The 21,528-nt window shown below is 38.4% G+C and overlaps 1 pseudogene; it reads left to right on the top strand.

Moving 5' to 3' along the window:
* The first annotated feature begins 299 nt into the window (after nt 1-299).
* On the top strand, nt 300-17,152 carry LOC138432355 (26S proteasome non-ATPase regulatory subunit 14 pseudogene; annotated as a pseudogene).
* The last annotated feature ends 4,376 nt before the right edge of the window (nt 17,153-21,528 follow it).

Raw genomic sequence — 21,528 nt, 5'->3', positions numbered from 1 at the left:
CACGTGACTCACGAGGCACAGGCCATAGTTTGGGTTTACTGTAAACTCAATTTGGATCACCGTTACGTTGACTTGATTAAACCACACAGGCAGTTGCAGCATCAGCCATCATAGATGCATAATCCAAAGGCACTTGGGCATCAGGAGAAGTGTATGAACTTGTATCAGTCAGACTGAAATGAGGGTGTGCCATTCTGAGTACTGTAGCCTTACAAGGGAAGTGGGAGGTGTTTGCATGCAGGAGCTGCTGTTACTAGTGTCAGGTACAAGCCTTTGGGAAATCTGACACCTGTCAACCGATGGCACGGGAGCGGCCGAGAGGAGCTACCCCCAAGTCCAAGGTCAGGGGCGGCGGCCGACAGGAGCTACCCTATTTCCAAGGTAAGGAGCAGCGGCTGCGCTTTGCTGGAGCAGCTGTGAAGAGTAAGAGAAATCCAAGGTAAGAGAAATCCAAGTAAGATGGTAGGTTCGAGAGAGGGCATCAGAGGGCAGACAGACTGAAACCATAATTACAGAAAACTAGCCAATCTGATTACATGGACCACAGCCTTGTGTAACTCTGAAACTAAGCCATGCCCTGTGGGGCCACCCAAGATGGGTGGGCATGGTGGAGAGGTCTGACGGGATGTAGTCCACTGGAGAAGGGAATGGCAAACCACTTCAGTATTCTTGCCTTGAGAACCCCATGAACAGTATGAAAAGGCAAAATGATAGGATACTGGAAGAGGAACTCCCCAGGTTCAGTAGGTGCCCAATATGCTACTGGAGATCAGTGGAGAAATAACTCCAGAAAGAATGAAGGAATGGAGCCAAAGCAAAAACAATACCAAGTTGTGGGTGTGACTGGTGATAGAAGCAAAATCCGATGCTGTAAAGAGCAATATTGCATAGGAATCTGGAATGTTAGGTCCATGAATCAAGGCAAATTGGAAGTGGTCAAACAGGAGATGGCAAGAGTGAACATGGACATTCTAGGAATCAGTGAACTAAAATGGACTGGAATGGGTGAATTTAACTCAGATGACCATTATGTCTACTACTGCGGGCAGGAATCCCTTGGAAGAAATGGAGTAGCCATGACGGTCAACAAAAGAGTCTGAAATGCAGTACTTGGATGCAATCTCAAAAATGACAGAATGATCTCTGTTCATTTCCAAGGCAAACCATTCAGTATCACAGTAATCCAAGCCTATGCCCCAACCAGTCACGCTGAATAAGCTGAAGTTGAACGGTTTTATGAAGACCTACAAGACCTTCTAGAACTAACACCCCCAAAAGATGTCCTTTTCATTATAGGGGTCTGGAGTGCAAAAGTAGGAAGTCAAGAAACACCTGGAGTAACAGCCAAATTTGGCCTTGGAATATGGAATGAAGCAGGGAAAAGAGTTCTGCCAAAGGAACATACTGGTCATAGCAAACACCCTCTTCCAACAACACAAGAGAAGATTCTACATATGGACATCACCAGATGGTGAGCACCAAAATCAGACTAATTGTATTCTTTGCAGCCAAAGATGGAGAAGCTCTATTCAGTCAGCAAAAACAAGCCTGGGAGCTAACTGTGGCTCAGATCATGAACTCTTTATTGCTGACTTTAGAATTAAATTGAAGAAAGTAGGGAAAACCATTAGACCATTCAGGTATGACGTAAATCAAATCCCTTATGACTATACAGTGGAAGTGAAAAATAGATTTAAGGGATTAGGTCTGATAGAGTGCCTAATGAACTATGGTTGGAGGTTTGTGACATTGTACATGAGACAGGAATCAAGACCATCCCCAAGAAAAAGAAATGCAAAAAAGCAAAATGGCTGTCTGAGGAGGCCTTACAAATAGCTGTGAAAAGAAGGGAAGTGAAAAGCAAAGGAGAAATGGAAAGATATACCCATTTGAATGCAAAGTTCCAAAGAACAGCAAGGAGAGATAAGAAAGCCTTCCTCAGTGATCAGTGCAAAGAAATAGAGGAAAACAATAGAATGGAAAAGACTAGAGATCTCTTCAAGAAAATTAGAGATACCAAGGGAACATTTCATGCAAAGATGAGCTCAATAAATGACAGAAATGGTATGAACCTAACAGAAGCAGAATATATTAAGAAGAGGTGACAAGAATACACAGAACTGTATAAAAAAGATCTTCATGACCCAGATAATCATGATGGTGTGATCACTCAACACTCACCTAGAGCCAGACATCCTGGAATGTGAAGTCAAGTGGGCCTTACAAAGCATCACTACAAACAAAGCTAGTGGAGGTGATGCAATTCCAGTTGAACTATTTCAAATCCTGAAAGATGATGCTGTGAAAGTGTTGCACTCAATATGCCAGCACATTTGGAAAACTCAGCAGTGGCCACAGGACTGGAAAAGGTCAGTTTTCATTCCAATCCCAAAGAAAGGCAATGCCAAAGAATGCTCAAATTATTGCACAATTGCACTCATCTCACACACTAGTAAAGTAATGCTTGAAATTCTCCAAGCCAGGCTTCAGCAATACGTGAACTGTGAACTTCCATATGTTCAAGCTGGATTTAGAAAAGGCAGAGGAACCAGAGATCAAATTGCCAATATCTGCTGGATCATGGAAAAAGCAAGAGAGTTCCAGAAAAACATCTATTTCTGCTTTATTGACTATGCCAAAGCCTTTGACTGTGTGGATCACAATAAACTGTGGAAAATTCTGAAAGAGATGGGAATACCAGACCACCAGACCTGCCTCTTGAGAAATCTGTATGCAGGTCAGGAAGCAACAGTTAGAACTGGACATGGAACAACAGACTGGTTCCAAATAGGAAAAGGAGTATGCCAAGGCTGTATATTATCACCATGCTTATTTAACTTATATGCAGAGTACATCATGAGAAATGATGGGCTGGATGACGCACAAGCTGGGATCAAGATTGCCAGGAGAAATATCAATAACCTCAGGTATGCAGATGACACCACCCTTATGGCAGAAAGTGAAGAAGAACTAAAAAGCCTCTTGATGAAAGTGAAAGAGGAGAGTGAAAAAGTTGGCTTAAAGCTCAACATTCAGAAATCTAAGATCATGGCATCTGGTCCCATCACTTCATGGGAAATAGATGGGGAAACAGTGGAAACAGTGTCAGACTTTATTTTTCTGGGCTCAAGAATCACTGCAGATGGTGACTGCAGCCATGAAATTAAAAGACGCTTAGTCCTTGGAAGGAAGTTATGACCAACCTAGATAGCATATTCAAAAGCAGAGACATTACTTTGTCAACAAAAGTCTGTCTAGTCAAGGCTATAGTTTTTCCTGTAGTCATGTATGGATGTGAGAGTTGGACTATAAAGAAAGCTGAGCACCGAAGAATTGATGCTTTTGAACTGTGGTGTTGGAGAAGATTCTTGAGAGTCCCTTGGACTGCAAGGAGGTCCAACCAGTCCATTCTAAAGGAGATCAGTCCTAGGTCTTCATTGGAAGGACTGCTGTTGAAGCTGAAACTCCCGTACTTTGGCCACCTGATGTGAAGAGCTGACTCACTGGAAAAGACCCTGATGCTGGGAAAGACTGATGGCAGGAGGAGAAGGGGATGACAGGATGAGATGGTTGGATGGCATCTCCGACTTGATGGACATGGGTTTGGGTGGACTCCGGAAGTTGGTAAGGGACAGGGAGGCCTGGTGTGCTGTGGTTCATGGGGCCGCAAAGAGTCAGACATGACTGAGGGACTGAAATGAACTGAAAGTATCAGCTTGTGTTGCACTTTCAACCTTCCAGCTTCGTCCTTTGCAACTAGCCACATGTATCACATTTCTCACTACAAGGACTGACTTGTGCCCTATATGATACCTCCATTCCTTTGCACATTCAGCACCTCCTTTCTACAATGCCCTTCCTCAGTCCTGCTGTGTGGAACTTGTCTTTGACAATCCTCCTGAATGAGTTCTCTACAAAGTGCTCCTTCTTATTTTACCACGCCTGTAAAATATAGTTCCTTCCTTGGACATTAAGTCCGCGATTACTTTTCTTAACGATAATGTAATTCATTACCTACAGAAAGTTAAAAAGGGAGGAGGAAGGAAGGAAGGAGGGAGGGCGGGAAGTAAGGAAGGGTAAAGGGAGGAATGAAGATAGAAGATGGAAAAGAGAGAAGAATAAAGAAAGACGGAAAAGAGGAAGGGATGGTAAGACGGTAGGTGGAGCAGAATGCAGAGGGGAAGAAGAAAGGGAAGGAGGGAAGGAAGAATAAATGTAGGGAGAGACATGGAGAAGAATGGGGACATGGTTTAGGATAGAGGATGACCATTACTAGAAGTATAATATGTGAGGCAGGCTTTTCTAAAATGGTTAGGGACAGAGGATCAAAAGTATTGCTTCTCCAGCTATAGCTCCTAACTATCCAGGACTCCATAAAATCTTCTGTAGACTTCTGAAGTCACACTTGTCTCACTCCTTGAGGTTTAATCCACCTGTCCCCATGCCCAGTCAGGTTCACCTAGCAAATTCATCTTTCTCTGTAAACTCCTCTCCTAGCCTTATCATGATGAGAGCTTTCAACTCTGTCTTGCCCTGTGTTACGTCATGAAGCATCCTGTGTTAATTTGATTATGGAGGTCACCATGTGCTTTTCTCTTCTTCATCTCCAGGAGCAGGTAACAAGAGGGTTTCTTTGGCAGAGCAAATGAATACTTGCTTATTTATTAATATACTCATCCCCACCTCCCACTCCTATTCCATTCACAGACTCAGCAAACATTTTCTGTGTGGTATTAAATGAAAGGTACTTGCCAGGGGCTGCATAATCTACTTAGATTAGAGAAATGAATCATTCTTTGAATCTTCCTTTTCAAGACTTTTCTTTTGCTCTCTTCCTCTCACAAAACCCCACATAACTGTTCTTATCTTATTTCCTTTGTGGGTCTCTATATTATTCTTTGCAGCAATTTTGATTAAAAACTTTTTTAACCATACAGCAACAGTCAAGCAACAGCAGTTCCGGAAGCATCTTCATAGTGCTGAGTTCATTCTTCAACTTTTCAGGCAAAATTTTGCCAAGAGCCCTTCTCCTGCCCAGTCCCCTTGGAAACATTTTGCGTCACCCAAGTGGCTAGGGTGCTTTTTTCTCAGGTTTCTATTTTAGGGTTTGTCCCCCAGAAAATTCCTGACACACAACTTTGGTTCAGGCAGTCTGTTTGAGGTAGTTTCTACCATTGCAGCCAGGAGTGACTTGAAGAGTGACCCTACAGGCTTTCCTGCGCCCTGGTTTGGGAGCAGATAGTAGACATCACCTTATCCTGATTTACACGGGAATAGAAAAGCTGGTGACCTGGAGCCAGCCTATATTATCTGTCTCCACCTTTCATTATTTCTTAAATGAATGCAAAGTTTTAACCAGAAACCATTCAAGAGGTAGTTATTTCAATGGTAGTTCTTTCAAACCCTTTCAGAATTTTATTTCTTAGCAGAAAGAAATGAAGGGTGGTGGTGGCATTTTCATTCTTATTAGTTCAGCTTTGCCCTAAACAGTGGTCTAATCTGCTTAGAAGCAACCCAGGGGTTATGCCAGGGGCCCTAGGGCCTTCCAGAGGCTTGGCTCCAAAGTCAGTTCTGCTTTCCCGTGACCATGTTATTCCCATTCATCATTGTGTTGCTGATGATCACATATTTATTATTTAAAAAGTGGAAACATACAGATTGTTTTCAATTTTAGTTTTTACAGCTTCTCTGCGTCTATAAACATAAAGAATGTCTATTTAGAATACTCAAAAAAGGCAAATAGAATAAAATGAAAAGATTCAAATTAGCAATTAGAAATAATCACTTTTAACATTTTGGCATCTACCTTACCTTTGTATATACAAAAGTTACCCATACATTTTTATGTAAAATTAATAACACATTATACATCTTCACATATAACTTCATTTTTATACCTATCAGGTGTAAATTATTTTCACCTAAAATTGATTTTTAAAGATTTCAGTTTTTGCATGGTGTAACATTTTATTATTTTTTGACATCTTTGAGTAAAGCTGTTTGATTTAAAAAAAAAGTGAGGCATTCATTTATCTTTCTCTAATGGGTAAACTCATATATAAACCCACCAGTCAATATTTTCTGGCCATTAAAAATTCTCTCTAGCTCAAGAACTAGAAAGTAGCATTAAGACAAAAAAAAAACAACAAGAGTTTCTTGGCAGTTTATCTAAAGACTGGCCTTTATAGGATATGAATATTTTAGAATTTGATTCCTATGAACATTTACATTGACCTTTTTCTCTATTTGCTTTGGAAATGTACAAGATGTGATGAGTCTAAGCATTATCAAATGCTTTTAATAAAAAATAAATTCCATTTCTCCAAGAACAAGAAGTCATACTCTTTATTTGAACAATGTTAGGAAGCTATAAATGAAAAGAAAATTACAGTGAAATCGTTGATTAAAAAGAACTCAAATTCTCTTCCCACTATATAAACGTACCCGTTTATGGGCAGTGAGCCCCCTCTCTCCGAGGAAACGCTGTTCTGAGACCATCAAAATATATGATATTTTCTGGAAAATTACTCACTTTTGTGCAGTGATATATATCTTAAAAAGCACTGTCAAACATACCAGCTGATCGAATTCTCATGAAAAGCCTGCAAGTTGGGCAGACCAGGGTTAATATTCTGTTTTATAGGAGAGTTTGGTAAGCCAACTGCTGGATGGCCTCAATGATCCCCAATCATCATTCTTGCCTTCATTTAATCCTCAGCTCTTGACCATAGGCTAGGGTTGTGACTCTTTTCTAAACAACAGAACATGGCAAAGGTGACAACATGTCACTCTGTGATAAGGTTAGAAATGACTACAATTTCCATCTTATGAGCAGATTCTCTCTATTGCTTTTCTACTTGCCTGCTTGAATGAAGCAAGGTGTCATGGCTGGGAAGGCCCATGTGACAAGGAACTAAATCCTACCAACAGCCATGTGAGCTTGCAAGTGGATCCTTCTCCAATTAAACCTAGAGACAATTACAGCCCAACCAACTCCCTGCTTGCAGCTCATGGGAGACCTTGAAGTATAGAAGCCAGCTAAACCAGGCCAGATCTCTGACCCATTGAAACTATGAGAAAATAAATGTGTATTGTTGCGAGTCACTTTGTGGCAATGTGTTATACAGCAATAAAGAACTAATACCAATGGTAGTCTAAGGCTGAATGTAACCGGTTTGCAGAAATAGCGAAATATGGCCACAATTCTCTGATACACCTGCCATACATAGGTCCCTTCCGCTTGCATCTGGACAGGCCTGTGATTGCTTCCATCCACAGAGTTCACTCGAAGTGATGCTATTTGACTTCTAAGGCAGGGATATAAATACATCTTACTTATATCTTTACATATTTATTATTGTTCTTTTTTTTTTTTTTTAAGAGACAGGGTCTCGCTATGTTGCCCAGGCTGGAGTACAGTGGCTATTCACAGGCGCGATCCCACTACTGATCAGCACGGGAGTTTTGACCTGCTCCGTTTCTGACCTGGGCTGGTTCACCCCTCCTTAGGCAACCTGGTGGTCCCCTGCTCCCGGGAGGTCACCATATTGATGCCGAACTTAGTGCGGACACCCGATCGGCATAGCGCACTGCAGCCCAGAACTCATGAGCTCAAGTGATTCTCCAGCCTCAGCCTCCCCAGTAGCTGGGATTACAGGCGCGCGCCACCGTGCCCGGCTATTGTTCTTTTTAATGAATCAAACTTATACATTTTGTTGAATGTTTATATCTTTACTGAATTATAGTTCACAGGATATACCATTATATTCAAGAATTTTAACTTTCATGGTTTAAAGATTTGCAAGTTACTCTGAAGTTCAGTGACATGTAAATATTTATCATTTTATTGGGCACACACAGTTTTGATGTTTGATTAATAAAACATTCACTTTTGAAGTGAGCTAATTAATAAAACACTCACATTTGAAGCCCTGAGGTGCTGTTAAAGAAGGCCTACAACCCTGAGGCTGCCATGCTGTTAGGAAGCCCAAGCCACTTGGAGAGGCTTCACCTACTTGATCACAGTCATAGTTGAGCCTACTTATCCAAGCCCAAGCACCAGGCAAGTAAGTGAAGAAGATTCCAGATGATTCCAGCCTCAGTCATTCAAATCTTCTCAGCTGAGTCCCTGAACATTGTGAAGCAGAGACAATTCATGCTCACTATGCACTTTTAAAATTCTTAACCATGGGATTTCTGACCATAATGAAATGCTCAGAAACGTGGTCTTATTCTACTGCTCCTTGGGGTGGTTTGTTGCACTGTAAGAGCTGGAACAGTGCCCAGTGCCACATGCACAGCTTGGAAGAAGTAGAGTTGGAACTGAGATCCAAGTTTTCTCATTCTCACTTCAGCATTCTTTCCGCCATTCCAGATGTTGCCTTTCTATCTAGGGTGTTTATATTTCCTTTTACTTGTTAGGAGAGAATCTCTAGCACAGTGGTGGTCAATTTTGGCAGCATACTGGAACCACTATGAAAGTACTGATTTCTGGTTCCCAGCACCAAAGATGCTGACTCTTTGGTTTTGTGTGCAGCCAAAGCATCAGGATTTTTATAAAAGTTCCTAGCTGACTCTAATATACAGCCATGTTTGAGACCCACTACTCTATACATGCTTATCTCTGCCAAAGGTGACACTTGGTAAAGATCAAATCGATTCTCAATGATCCATCCTAGTGAAACGAAGCAGAGTCGTAGAGAATCCAAAAGAGCAGATTATTTTAAAATCATAGTTCTATTAAATATAAATTATGTGTGTGTATGTGTATGAAAGTACACATGAACACCACTGTGTATGTGATTATTTCGGAGGAAGAAGATAAACTTTCCAACTTGTGTATGCCAGGCAGCATGTGAAGCACCAGGAGTTACAATAGTGCTAAGCCCTAATATGTTTGCAGTAAAGAAACTTACCCCCCAGTAATAAAAGAAAGAAGAGCAGAGCCTTGGAACCCAAGAAACCCTAGATTTTGGAAGTATTATTATCCCATCTAATAGGATAATCACATAATAGGACTCATCACTTAGGAAAGTCATGATAAGTATAGAACTGTGAAGTCACATTGAAACATAAGTGCTGAGCACAGTTTATCCTTAGTAGCTACATGACTTGCTTCTGGATGCTAGCTTCACAGCATTCAAAAATCAAAATTGTGCATATGCCCAATAAAATGATAAATATTTACAAGTCATAGAACTTCAGGGTAACTTGCAAATCTTTAGAATCACAAAAGTTAAAATTCTTGAATATGCAGGTCTACCCTGTGAACTTTAATTCAATAACGATATAAACATTCAATAAAATGTACAACTTTGATTCATTAAAAAATAATAAGTAAAGATACAAACAGTGGTATAGGAGCATAGAAAAAACAATTGCTTTTTCTGTGATTTGTTTAAACCAAGAAAGGTTAAGAAATTTGACTTGAAGGAGAAATTGTCTAGGCTGTGTGTATGTGTTAAAAGTCTACATATACAATTATCCTTATATAAGCTACATATTAAATGCTATAAAATTATAGACAATGTTATAATAATCAAACGTCTCTAGATCTTAATTATTCCCATTCAAAATGTAATTATGTGATACAATAGAGGTGATAACTAGCACTACAGTGGCAATCATATTACAATATATAAATATATCAATCAACATGTTGTACACCTTGAATTTATACAATGTTTAATGTCAAATGTGTTAAAAGTTAATTAAACTTAAAAGCTTTGTAAAACAAATGAAACCATAAAGAAAATGAAAAGACAACCCACAAGATGGGAGAAAATATTTGCAAATGAAGTGATTGACAAGGGATTAATCTCCAAAATATACAAACACTTCATGCAGCTCAGTGTAAAAAAATGAACCAAAAAATGGGCCAAAGATCTAAATAGGCATTTATTCAAAGAAGACAGATGGCTAAACAGCACAAGGAAATATGCTCATCATCATTAGTTATTAGAGAAACACAAATCAAAACTACAATGTGGTATCAGTTCACATCGATTGGAATGGCTATCATCAAAAAGCACACAAACGATAAATGCTGGAGAGGGTTTGGAGAAAAGGGAACTCTTCTACACTGTCGGTGGGAATTTAAATTGGTATAGCCACTATGGAGAACAGTATGGAAGTTCCTTAAAAATTAATAATAGAGCTGCCATATGAGCTAGCAAACTCACTCCTGGGCATATATTCAGAGAAAACCATAATTTGAAAAGCTACATGCACCCCAATGTTTGTTGCAGCACTATTTACAATCGCTAGGACATGGAAGGACCAAAGTGTCCATCAACAGATGAATGGATAAAGAAGAGTACATATATACTCAATGGAATACTACTCAGCCATAAAAAGGATGAAATAATGCCATTTGCAGCAATATGGCTGGACCTAAAGATTGTCATATTGAGTGATGTAAGTCAGAGAAAGACAAATATGTGATATTGCATATATGTGGAATCTAAACAATGGTACAAATGAACTTACTTACAAAACAGAAATAGGATCACAGATGTAGAAAACAAATTTACAGTTACCAAGGGGTAAGAGGGAGACAGATAAACTGGGAGACTGGGATTGACCTATACATACTACTATATATAAAATAGATAACTAATGAGAACCTACTGTATAGCACAGAGAACTCTACTTAATACTTGGTAATGGCCTAAATGGGAAAAGAATCTAAATGAGAGTGACTATATGTCTGTGTACAACTGATTCAGTTAGCCGTACAGCAGAAACCAATACAACATTGTAAATCAACTATACTCTAATAAAATTTAACAAAAAACAAAAGAAAATTATGCTGCATTAGCTGAGACATGACTGAACAAAATCAAGGTTCTAATTCTAAATACATTTGCATTCCTTGCAACATAGCCCTGTGATAAAGAGCAGGTTCTCTTTTTAGCGCACACCACCTGTGTGTGTGCTGATAGAATACATTAATTCTGTTTTTATCCTTCTTTTCTGACTCTACAGGTATGTGTGTTGCCCTGACTGGCTGCCCATTAAATTAGATTCTGTCATTTACAACATGCTTTTGCTTGGTGTTAGCCTTAAATTGTGTCTAAGAATCATCCTACTTTGCCATCCTAGAGCTTTCACTTCTTTATGAGTTTAAAAAAAACACCATGTTTTCTCATTTCCTATTTCAAAGTTCATACTGAAGAAATGGTACACAATAAACCTCACTGTACTGCTTGGGTGAGTCTTCATAGCAGAGGTATTTTTTGAGCTGGCCCTGAAGAAAGCCTGTTGGAAACTCTGAAGTACTAAACAGACTCAGTACAAAGCCTTCAGGAAGTCTGTATCACAGTTAGGGAATCAAGAAGTAAAACTGGTGAAAATTAAATCACAAAACAACACTGCAAGATATGTCCAAAAAAGCTTAAATATCTGGCAAGTTCTTGATATAGATAACTGATACTGGTTTAGAACAGGAAGATTCCTCCTTGACAAGGAGTAGATTGAAGTAGGTGGACCTCAGCAGACACTGAACTTGCGGACGTGTACATACGTGGAAAGATGGAGTAGCAGAAATAAAGGAAAAACAGAGTGTAAGTGGGAATACATCACTGCCTGCCCTCACAGAGAGGGAGGGCTCGTCCAACATGTGTTGGTGGCTTATTATCATCACCTTGGAGTAAATTCATATAATGTAGTAATTGAAAAGATTTAATAATCCATAAACATCTGCTTCAAAGTTGACTGCAGTATTCTGCTTTTGGTGGCTGCTACTTTCATTTCTATTCTTTAGTTCCTCTGCCATGAGCTTGCCACATATCTGCATTTTCACAAGACAGTGGGTGTTTTTGGTGAGCGGACTGGCAAATGAAAGGCAGAGGGAACTAGTTGGTTATTTCCGGTAATGACTTGCGGTTTCACCATTAAGCAGAGAAGAGATGCTATGATGTGTTGTGGTCTTTCAGCTTTCTATCTACGCTAAGTTCATTTCCCATTTTCTAGGCACTTTCTTGGGCAGCTCTGCAGCAATCAAATTAAGGGGGCTATCACTGTGATAATTAAACACTTTCAATTGTTAATGCTTGATGTTACACCTCTTCCCATGGTAGTATACAATGCAAGAGGTGGAAATGCCCTGGAAGCTGGAATTACCCTGCTCTCAGTGATAGGTAAGAACATGCTTCATAATATTTGTGTAAAACAAAAGTCATTTGTGAAGCAAGCATAGCCTAAATGCTTCCATCTGTACATATATCGCAAGTAACTAAATATAGGGAAAATTTGATAAAGGTGTTGGGGAGCAGGATAAGGCAACTATTTGATTATACTCTAGGTTTAGAGGAAACAATTTCTAAAAGATTTTTGTCCCTTGAAGATCGTGTTCACATGTTCTCAGAGGCTGGAAAAAAAATATGTGGGTGGGTAGATCCCAAGGCATTTGCTTAGGGCTGGTTCAGATAACCTACTCTGCAGATCTTTATGTGATGAGAGCGAATCATCACTTTGATGCACTGCTGATCAATAGAAGGAAATTGTAGAGCAGTAAGTATAACTGTTAAAAGAAATGCAAAGAAAACTGCATGCATGGATAGATGGATGTGTAGACATATCTCTCTAACCATCTATCTACCTATCATTTGTCTGTCTATCCATGCAAAGGAAAAATCTGGAAGGCTACACACCTAACTGTTAATCATGGTTAATTCAGGGAAGGGAATTTGGTAGGGATGGAGTGAAAACAATGAAGACGGATGACATATTTTACTTATGTACTTCTGTTCTGTTTAAATTATTTGCAATTAATTACTTCTGAAGTTTAAAGATGCCTCATAAAGAGAAGATAGCAAGTAAATAAATCACCAGCTGGGATCCAAAATATAAAAGTGAGCTGTTTAAAATGACAGCATAATAGTTTTTTAGCAGTGACAAATTAACTGTTTTGATCTCAGTATGATGAGTTTATAAGAACTTATGGGGAAAAATGATAAATATTTAGTTATAACAGTTTTTTCAGTGGCAAATATCTTGTTCCTTGGAAATGAATTGAAAAGAATAAGAGGTAAAGTATGAGGATGAAAGTGCTACAAAATGGAAAGTCCTGGGATTGAGCTGTAACTTTCATGTAAAGGTGCATCTGATGCAATACAAACAGAACAATGACAACAAACCTACATGTTTGAGTGATAGTGACTGCACTACTTTGTGTATGTGTGAGTTCTCAATCACGCCCGGCTCTTTGCGACCCAATAGACTGTAGCCCACCAGGATCCTCTGTCCGTTGGACTGTCCAGGCAAGAATACTGGAGTGGGTTGCCATTCCCTTCTCCAGGGGCACTACTTTACTATGTACAGTCAGTTTAATAGACTTGTGATTACGTAGTGTTATGGACTCAATTGTGGCCCCCATCTGTATATTGAAGCCGTAACCTCCACTGTAACTGTATTTGGAGGTAGGTCCTTTAATGAGATAATTAAGGTTAAATGAGGTCATAAGGGCAGGGTCCTAACCCAATAGGACTGATGTCTTTATAAGAAGAGGGAAAAACTCCAGGAACGTGTGTGCACAGAGAAAGGCCAGTGGGAAGGTGGCCATCCACAAGCCAGGAAGAAAGGTCTCACCAGAAGCCAATCTTGCTGGCAACTTGATCTTGGACTTTCCAGCCTCCAGAACTGTGAGAAAATAAATTCTACTGTTTAAGCCACCCAGTCTATGGTATTCTATTATGGCAGCCCAAGCCAATACATTTACCTTACCATATGCAATTTGTGCGAGAGTAGAAGAATGATCACAGAAATGAACACTACCAGGACTCTGCCTTCTAGGATCGAAGCACAGTAATACATGATTAAGAACATGATTCTGGAGCAAGACTGTACTGTGTGACCATGAGCAAGTTACTTAACCTTTCTGATACTCTATTTCCAGTCTGGAGATTGAAGATAATAATAGTATGTAGGTTATAGTATTATGAGGTTAAATGCTTACTATTTGTAAAGAACCTAGAACAATATCTGGAACACAATAAAAACAATCTAAGTATTTGTTAAACAAATAGATGAGTATTGTCCATTGGAAAAGAGGACATAAGATCAGAAAAGAAGAATAACTTAAAATAGTAATGAGTTATTTATAATTTTCATTTAACACCTCAGATAAACAAGCATTCTCTATAAAGATTATGAAGTGCCTCTATTAATGTAAATCCAAATTATGATGCTAAAAAGAAGATGAAATTAATAGTAATATACCAGTGTTGCTTTATTAATTATGACAAGTATACTATATTTCTGTAAGATGTTAATAATAGGGGACATTGACTATGAGATATACAAGAACTCTTTGTGCTATTTTTTCAATAATTATAGGAAGTCTGAAACTATTCTTAAAAATTATATTTAGAAAAGAAGATAAACTAAGGAATAATTATTTACTTCAGTGAAATATTGACCATTAAATAATAAAATTTAGGCGTCTAGCAACAGTAATTTTTCATTCAAACCTGTCTATTTTACAGAGGATGGTTGATTTCAGTTTCCTTTACAAATATCTAATTTTCAAGATCAAATTCACATGGGAATCAAAAGGTCTAGAGAAAAGGGCATTAATCTAGAAGGTGGGATAAATAATGTTTCACTGAGTTCTGCCTCAAACTGGAGTATGGCCTGGCTCATATCACAGTGATGTCTAGGCATCAGTTTCCGGTTGGTCACTTTTCCTCCCACATTTTAAATTCTAAACCTTTTGGTATCTACTTCACAAACCAACGCAGCCCCAGGAGGCAGACTCTAACCTATGGAACAGTCATCCAGGCCTAGAGCAAAACTGCTGTAGGCAGCTGGTGTGCCAGTTTTTCAGTATGTGCAAGTGGGTTGTGAAACAACCAGGGAACACACATTTTAGAGTCAGAATTCAGGGGTAAGTTTTCATAGTGTATACTATTCAACAGATCAGTCATTCAGGTTTATATAGGAGTAACTAATGAACCAACCCTGACACTAAAATATTTACATAAAGCTTGCAAGGGGCAATGACATTATAAATAAGTACATGTCCTAAGGGCATGTTCAGTTCAGTTCAGTTGCTCAGTCATGTCTGACCCTTTGCGACCCCATGAATCGCATCACGCCAGGCCTCTATTAACAGATAAATTTTGATGCAGAGAAAGAGGGGGCTAGAAATGTCCTGCAGAGGCAAGGAGAAATAAAGTTATGAACCAAGGCAACATTTCAAGCCAAAGAGAAGAAAGCATATAAAGTTTAAAAGAGCTGACACCATCACATCATCAGCTTGATGCCAACTGATGTTGAAGAAATGCCATCACAGATATACTCTGATGAGATAATACACAGTCCTGGCTCTGAAGGCTACCTGTTGAAAAAGCAGGAATAATGACACCTGTTCAATCAATACATCTGGTGAGAAATTCAATTGTCCCAGAAGTCCTTTTCTATTCCACTACTAGTTTAAATTGTTATTCATGTTGTCAAGTTTACTGTTAAAGTTGCATTATTTTCCTTTTGTGAATTACTCTCATAACACATTTATATGTATTCAATGATTACATGTAAAAGAAAATAATGATTTGTGGGCTATGATTTCTTTTTTGCCTAAATAACTCATATTCTCATCTTAGCAAATTATAAAACCCATGAAAGCCCCCACATCCTTCATATCCTGCATGTTGTTTGATTAGATGTGATTGCACACAGATGTGCAGTGAAGTTTATTTTTCTTTTAACCATTTTAAAAGCATTGATTTAGACAGAAGTTCAAGAAAATGGACAGCTACTGTATCTGCTTTGGTCTTGATTTAATTTAAAATATCTGTGCTTAAAATATTGAAAACTAACAGCACTCCTAATTGTTCTAACACTATTAACAATTTCGAGTCAATCTTTTTGGGCAGATATATATAAGCAGAATATTTACATTCTAGAAAACAACGATGTATTCTAGGTAGAGTAAAAGGGATTCTCTTCTGCTTATATTCTGTCTAGAAGCATGTTTTATCAAGCAGAAGGCTGGACAGAAGTGGTGAGATTTTTGTGGTTTTTTTTAGTGAAGAGAAAGCTCTTCTGAACCGAAGCAACTTAGGCAACAATTGTTCTTTACAACTCTAGCTCTCATGATGTAAACAGTGTGTCTAACAACAATAACATGTTCTGAAGCTGCAAATAGAGCTGGAGTTCCAAAGGAAGTTATGGGTCTTATGCTTGGAGAATTTGTGGATGATTACACCGTCAGAGTGACTGATGTGTTTGCTATGCTACAATCAGGAACAGACAGTGTGGAGGCAGTTGATCCAGTGTTCCAAGCTAAAACGTTGGATATGTTGAAGCAGACAGGAAGGCCTGAGATGGTTGTTGGTTGGTATCACAGTCACCCTGGCTTTGGTTGTTGGCTTTCTTGTGTGGATATCAACACTCAGCAGAGCTTTGAAGCCTTGTCAGAGAGAGCTGTGGCAGTGGTTGTGGATCCCATTCAGAGTGTAAAAGGAAAGGTTGTTATTGATGCCTTCAGACTGATCAATGCTAATATGATGGTGTTAGAACATGAACCAAGACAAACAACCTCAAATCTGGGTCACCTAAACAAGCCGTCTATTCAGGCATTAATTCATGGACTAAACAGACATTATTCCTCCATTACTATTAACTATTGGGAAAATGAATTGGAACAGAAGATGTTATTTAAATTTGCATAAGAAGAGTTGGATGGAAGGTTTGTCACTTCAGGACTACAGTGAACACTGTAAACATAATGAATCAGTGGTAAAAGAGATGTTGGAATTAGCAAAAAATTACAATAAGGCTGTAGAAGAAGATAAGATGACTCCTGAACAGCTGGCAATAAAGAATGTTGGCAAGCAGGACCCCAAACGTCATTTGGAGGAACATGTACTTATGACTTCAAATATTGTCCAGTGTTTAGCAGCTATGTTGGATACTGTTGTGTTTAAATAAAGTAATGGAAAAAGCTTTTAGTGATACTTTCAGTGTATAGTCCTCTGTTGTTCCTAATGCTCAAAATCAAGGGACCTCTGAAGGTACATTTGGCTAAAAGTAAGACATCTGGCATCATTTGCAGCACTGTACCACCTTCACTCTCCATTGTGCAATTACTTCTATTCCTTTAGTCAGGGTCTTTGCAGATTCCAAAGTTGTATAAGAACACATCAAAGTGGACAAATTTTGTTAAGATCCCGTTTAATATTTGAAGAAATCAGTAACACAAATATATTTTGACTGTTGCTTACAAAATAAAATACATTTACAATCTAAAGATATGAGCATTAATTCTCATCCAAATTCTGTCAGTAATTTATGTCCCCACTTAAAAAACCCCCAAATTAGATCAAATCATACTTCTTAGGATGATTGTGGGAGTCAAGTGATATATACATATAAATCAAGTACCATGACCAGAATTTAACCAACGGGACAGAAGCTGTCTAACAAATGGTAGTTGTTATTTTATAAACAAGGAGACTAAGGCATAGAGTGCAAAGAAAGCAGATAAAAGTCTTTAAAAGCAGAAGAGTTTTGATTCTAAATGCCATGTTCCAATCTCCTTCTCTGCCCTTCCAGCGAAGCAGTCTGCAAAAAGCTTCTTCACACTTTCTTCTATTTGATCTTTATAACAACCCTAAAAGGTTTATGCAGAAAATTGCTCTTTATCTCTGTGGAGAAGTGAATTTTAATGGATGAGTTTTAATGGCTGCTTAAGCTAATTGAAAAGATTGACCAGCATCACAACTCCAACAAGAGAAGTTGAGTAGAGAGACAAAGAATAACACACACGTGAACTGAGAAGCCCAAGAATACGAGGCTGATGGCACTACCCAGAACATATACATTCAATAGTGACTTGCAAAAGCTGGAGTCTAAACTCATGCTCACCTGATCCTAATAGTCAGTTCCCTTACTTTTTATTTTTTGTTATTTTAGTTACTTATCCAAAAGTGTGGAAAGAGGTTCCAGAAGGACATAAAGAAAGATTTTCCTTATTCCCTCAATCCTCTCAGGAGGCAAAGTTGCTGCTATTACTATTATTATTTTAAATAAGGTAACATTTAATACAATTGGTAACATTCAGAATTCCTGCTGCTGCTGCTAAGTCACTTCAGTCGTGTCTGACTCTGTGTGACCCATAGACGGCAGCCCACCAGGCTCCCCTGCCCCTGGGGTTCTCCAGGCAGGAACACTGGAGTGGGTTTCCATTTCCTTCTCCAATGCATGAAAGTGAAAAGTGAAAGTGAAGTCGCTCAGTCATGTCTGACTCTTAGCGACCCCATGGACTGCAGCCTACCAGGCTCCTCTGTCCATGGAATTTTCCAGGCAAGAGTACTGGAGTGGGTCAGAATTCCTAATTTGTACAAAACACTATGAAAGTTACTTAAGCTCTAATTCTTTCAACAATCTTTCTCTGGCAACAGAGAAGCCCTAGATCACCCAGCTGGAATTCTTTTTTCTTCTTCCTCTTCCTCTTCTTTATTTCTTCCTCCCTCCCTCCTTGCCTCTCTGCCCCTCTCTCTTACACACACACACACACACACACACACACACTCACACTCACAGAGGCATTTATTTATTTTGCATTGCTGCAGAATGACAACTCTATACCACAAGTTCTGTCTCAAAGTAAAACAGTTACCTTAATGTTTTGTATTCTTTTCCAAACAGAATATCCTCAATTTGCTGTACACCAGAAACTAATAAAACATTGCAAATCAAATATACTTTAATAAAAAAACATATTGGGCAGCTTCAAAACACTCAAGCCAATGGTTATAAGGGAAAAGACATATTTGGGAAGTTGTGGTGAGTTTACCTTCCATGTTGAACTCTCCATCCATCTAACAGTTTCAATCATCATTCCTAAATATGCACAGATCATTTATTTAGAAAGTATTCACTGAGTATACATGAAAATCCTACAGGCACCGTTAACCCATTGGTAAGCAAAAAATTAAAATCCTTTGTGATAAATCAAATTACAGAGTTCTCTTCCACTGACTATAATAAAATGAAAGAGGGAAGTTATTAACCTGCTGAAGAGTTCAGTAAAGTTCAACTTCATATTATCAAATTCCATTCCTTTTTTAATCCCATTGGTTTGCCCCAGATGTTTAAAGCATACTATGGTTTGAATAATTTATCAGGTAGACTTGAAATTCACATGTATTAGAACTCTGACATATACAGTTTTTAAAGAGAAGAGAAGGGACTCCCTAGAGTTCGGCAGCATTGTGGCCCCAGGATTCTACCTCAGAGACATTTCTTCACATTGTCTATTTTCCATAGATAAGTGGAGTCAAAGACCACACGTTTTTGTAGCAGAGGCTGTGTTGGTGTGGTGAAAAGATTCAAGAACTGACCCTCAGGAGATCTGGGTTTTAAAACTCCCAAGTCATTCACTAGCTGGATGACAACAGTGAGCCTCAGTTTTCTTAGTAGTAAAATAACAGATTGCATGATTGGATGATTTTGAAGGTCTATTTCAGATAGAAGACATGAATCATTACAGTTTTTAGAACTTATAAACTACTTCTGATGTCTACATAAAGAATGGGTTAGTCTCATTTATCTGTTAATTTATTCATTTAATTATTCATTCATTCATTCCTAGCATACTGCAGTTAATATCATGAGTTTTATGGTCAAGTCATTTGATTCAGGGCTTGGTATCTCTACTTCCTAGATAAATGACCATGAACAATTAACTTGCTAACTTCTTTGTGACCCTGTTTCCTCATTTCTCAATGAAAATAATCTTACCTTCATCATAAGACTAGTGGAAGGTGTATCAGTTAAGGACTTTTCAAAGAAACAGAACAAACAATGTGTGTGTGTGTTGAGAGAGAGAGAGTTTAAGGAATTGGCTTACAAGATTGTGAAGGTTGGGAAGTTCACAATCTGCAAGGCAAGGAAGCAGGCAAGACCCAGGAAAAAACTGATGTTGCATCTTGAGTTCAAAGGCAATCTGGAGGCAGAATTCCCTCTTTCTTGGAGGAGGTCAGTCTTTTTCTTAAGGCCTTCGATTGAATGAGGCCCACCCATATTATGGAGGGCAATGGCTTTACCCAAAGTATATTATTGATTTATATGTTAATCTTATCTAAAAATACTTTTACAGCAACATCCAGATGTATTTGACCAAACTTCTGGGTCCTATGGCCTAGCTAAGTTAACACATAAAATTAACTATCACAGGAGGAATACTGATAAAGTGGGCGACAAACTTACCACAATGTCTAACATAAAAAGCAAAGAATAAAAATTATCTATTATTTCACACTTGTTTTGCTGGATATTAGGTTAGGTTCTGAAGACATAACAACTCCATACGATACAATCTTTGTTGGTCCTTAATGAACTTACAGTCTAAACATGGACGCTAATAAGCTACCTGACCATTACAATGGAGAATTCTGAATACTGAGAGGGAAAGGGTACTATGAGAAATATGAGCACCAGAAGAATACATAAAGGGGCCTCAAATCAGAATGGATAGAGGGATAACAGCTAAGATCTAATGAATGAATAGAGTTTGGTCAGGTAAATGGACATGGAAGGAAAGAAGTGTATGGAACTAAAAATGAGAAAGAACGTTATCTATTCATAGAATGGCAAGTAGTTTATCATTTGTTGGGACGCTGGATGGAAGAAGCAAGTGAAGACAAAAAGAGAGATGTACAGGGTGAAGCCTATAAACAGCTCTTGCCAAGATAAGGAGTTTGAACTTTACCCCCAGAGCAATAATGACCTAAATATAGTTGCAATGCTGGGAATAGAGAGAAGAGCCAAATTTGGGAGATCTTAATAGATGGGTGGATAAGACATGATGATGAATTAAATGTTTGAGGTGGAAAGACGGAGGAATGCTGAATCTTAGGAGTCAGCTGATGCCATGTTTAGAAGCTGCTATAACTTTTTTGTACCCGATAAACGATATCTTGAAGAATACTGGAGAACTTTTCACTAGTCATCTACACTTTTTGTTCTTCATTTTCCTCATCGGTAAAATGAAGATGCTAGACTCAATGTTCTTTGAAAGGCCTTGTTTTGCTCTAAAATTCTACAGTCCTACGACTTTTTTTTAACTTTGTACATGAATGCATATTTTGGGAAAATGGATTTTGTATGACCAACTCAGTAAACTGAAGAGCAATGAACAGTATCATCATAGTGGTATTTAACTATGATTTTGCAATTATTACAGGATGCCACAATGAGAAAGATGAGGAAATTAGATTACACATTCTAGTATCTTTTACAATCTGAACAGTCAGAAAAATATGGGTGGTTGATGTTGCAGATCTAAAAAGATTAGATGAATTGTTCTAACCTGAATCAGAGTTGATAAGGAAATTTCTGTGAGTAGTGAAACAGACCAAAAAGCTGATTGGTGAAAAAAATGCATGGGAGAGAGAAATGAGTGAGCTCTTCTTTTTCTGCTGTGTGTTCACAAAAAAAAAAAAAAAAAAAAAATTGATTGCTCTGGTTTCAAGCACTTGATTTATCCTTTATGATACTTGAAAAATAGTATTTGCTCTA

The sequence above is a fragment of the Ovis canadensis genome, chromosome 2 (assembly GCF_042477335.2).
Source record: "Ovis canadensis isolate MfBH-ARS-UI-01 breed Bighorn chromosome 2, ARS-UI_OviCan_v2, whole genome shotgun sequence".
NCBI classification, from domain to species: Eukaryota; Metazoa; Chordata; class Mammalia; order Artiodactyla; family Bovidae; genus Ovis; species Ovis canadensis.
The sequence above is the reverse complement of the archived record's forward strand: the minus strand, read 5'-3'. Positions and strand labels throughout refer to the sequence as shown.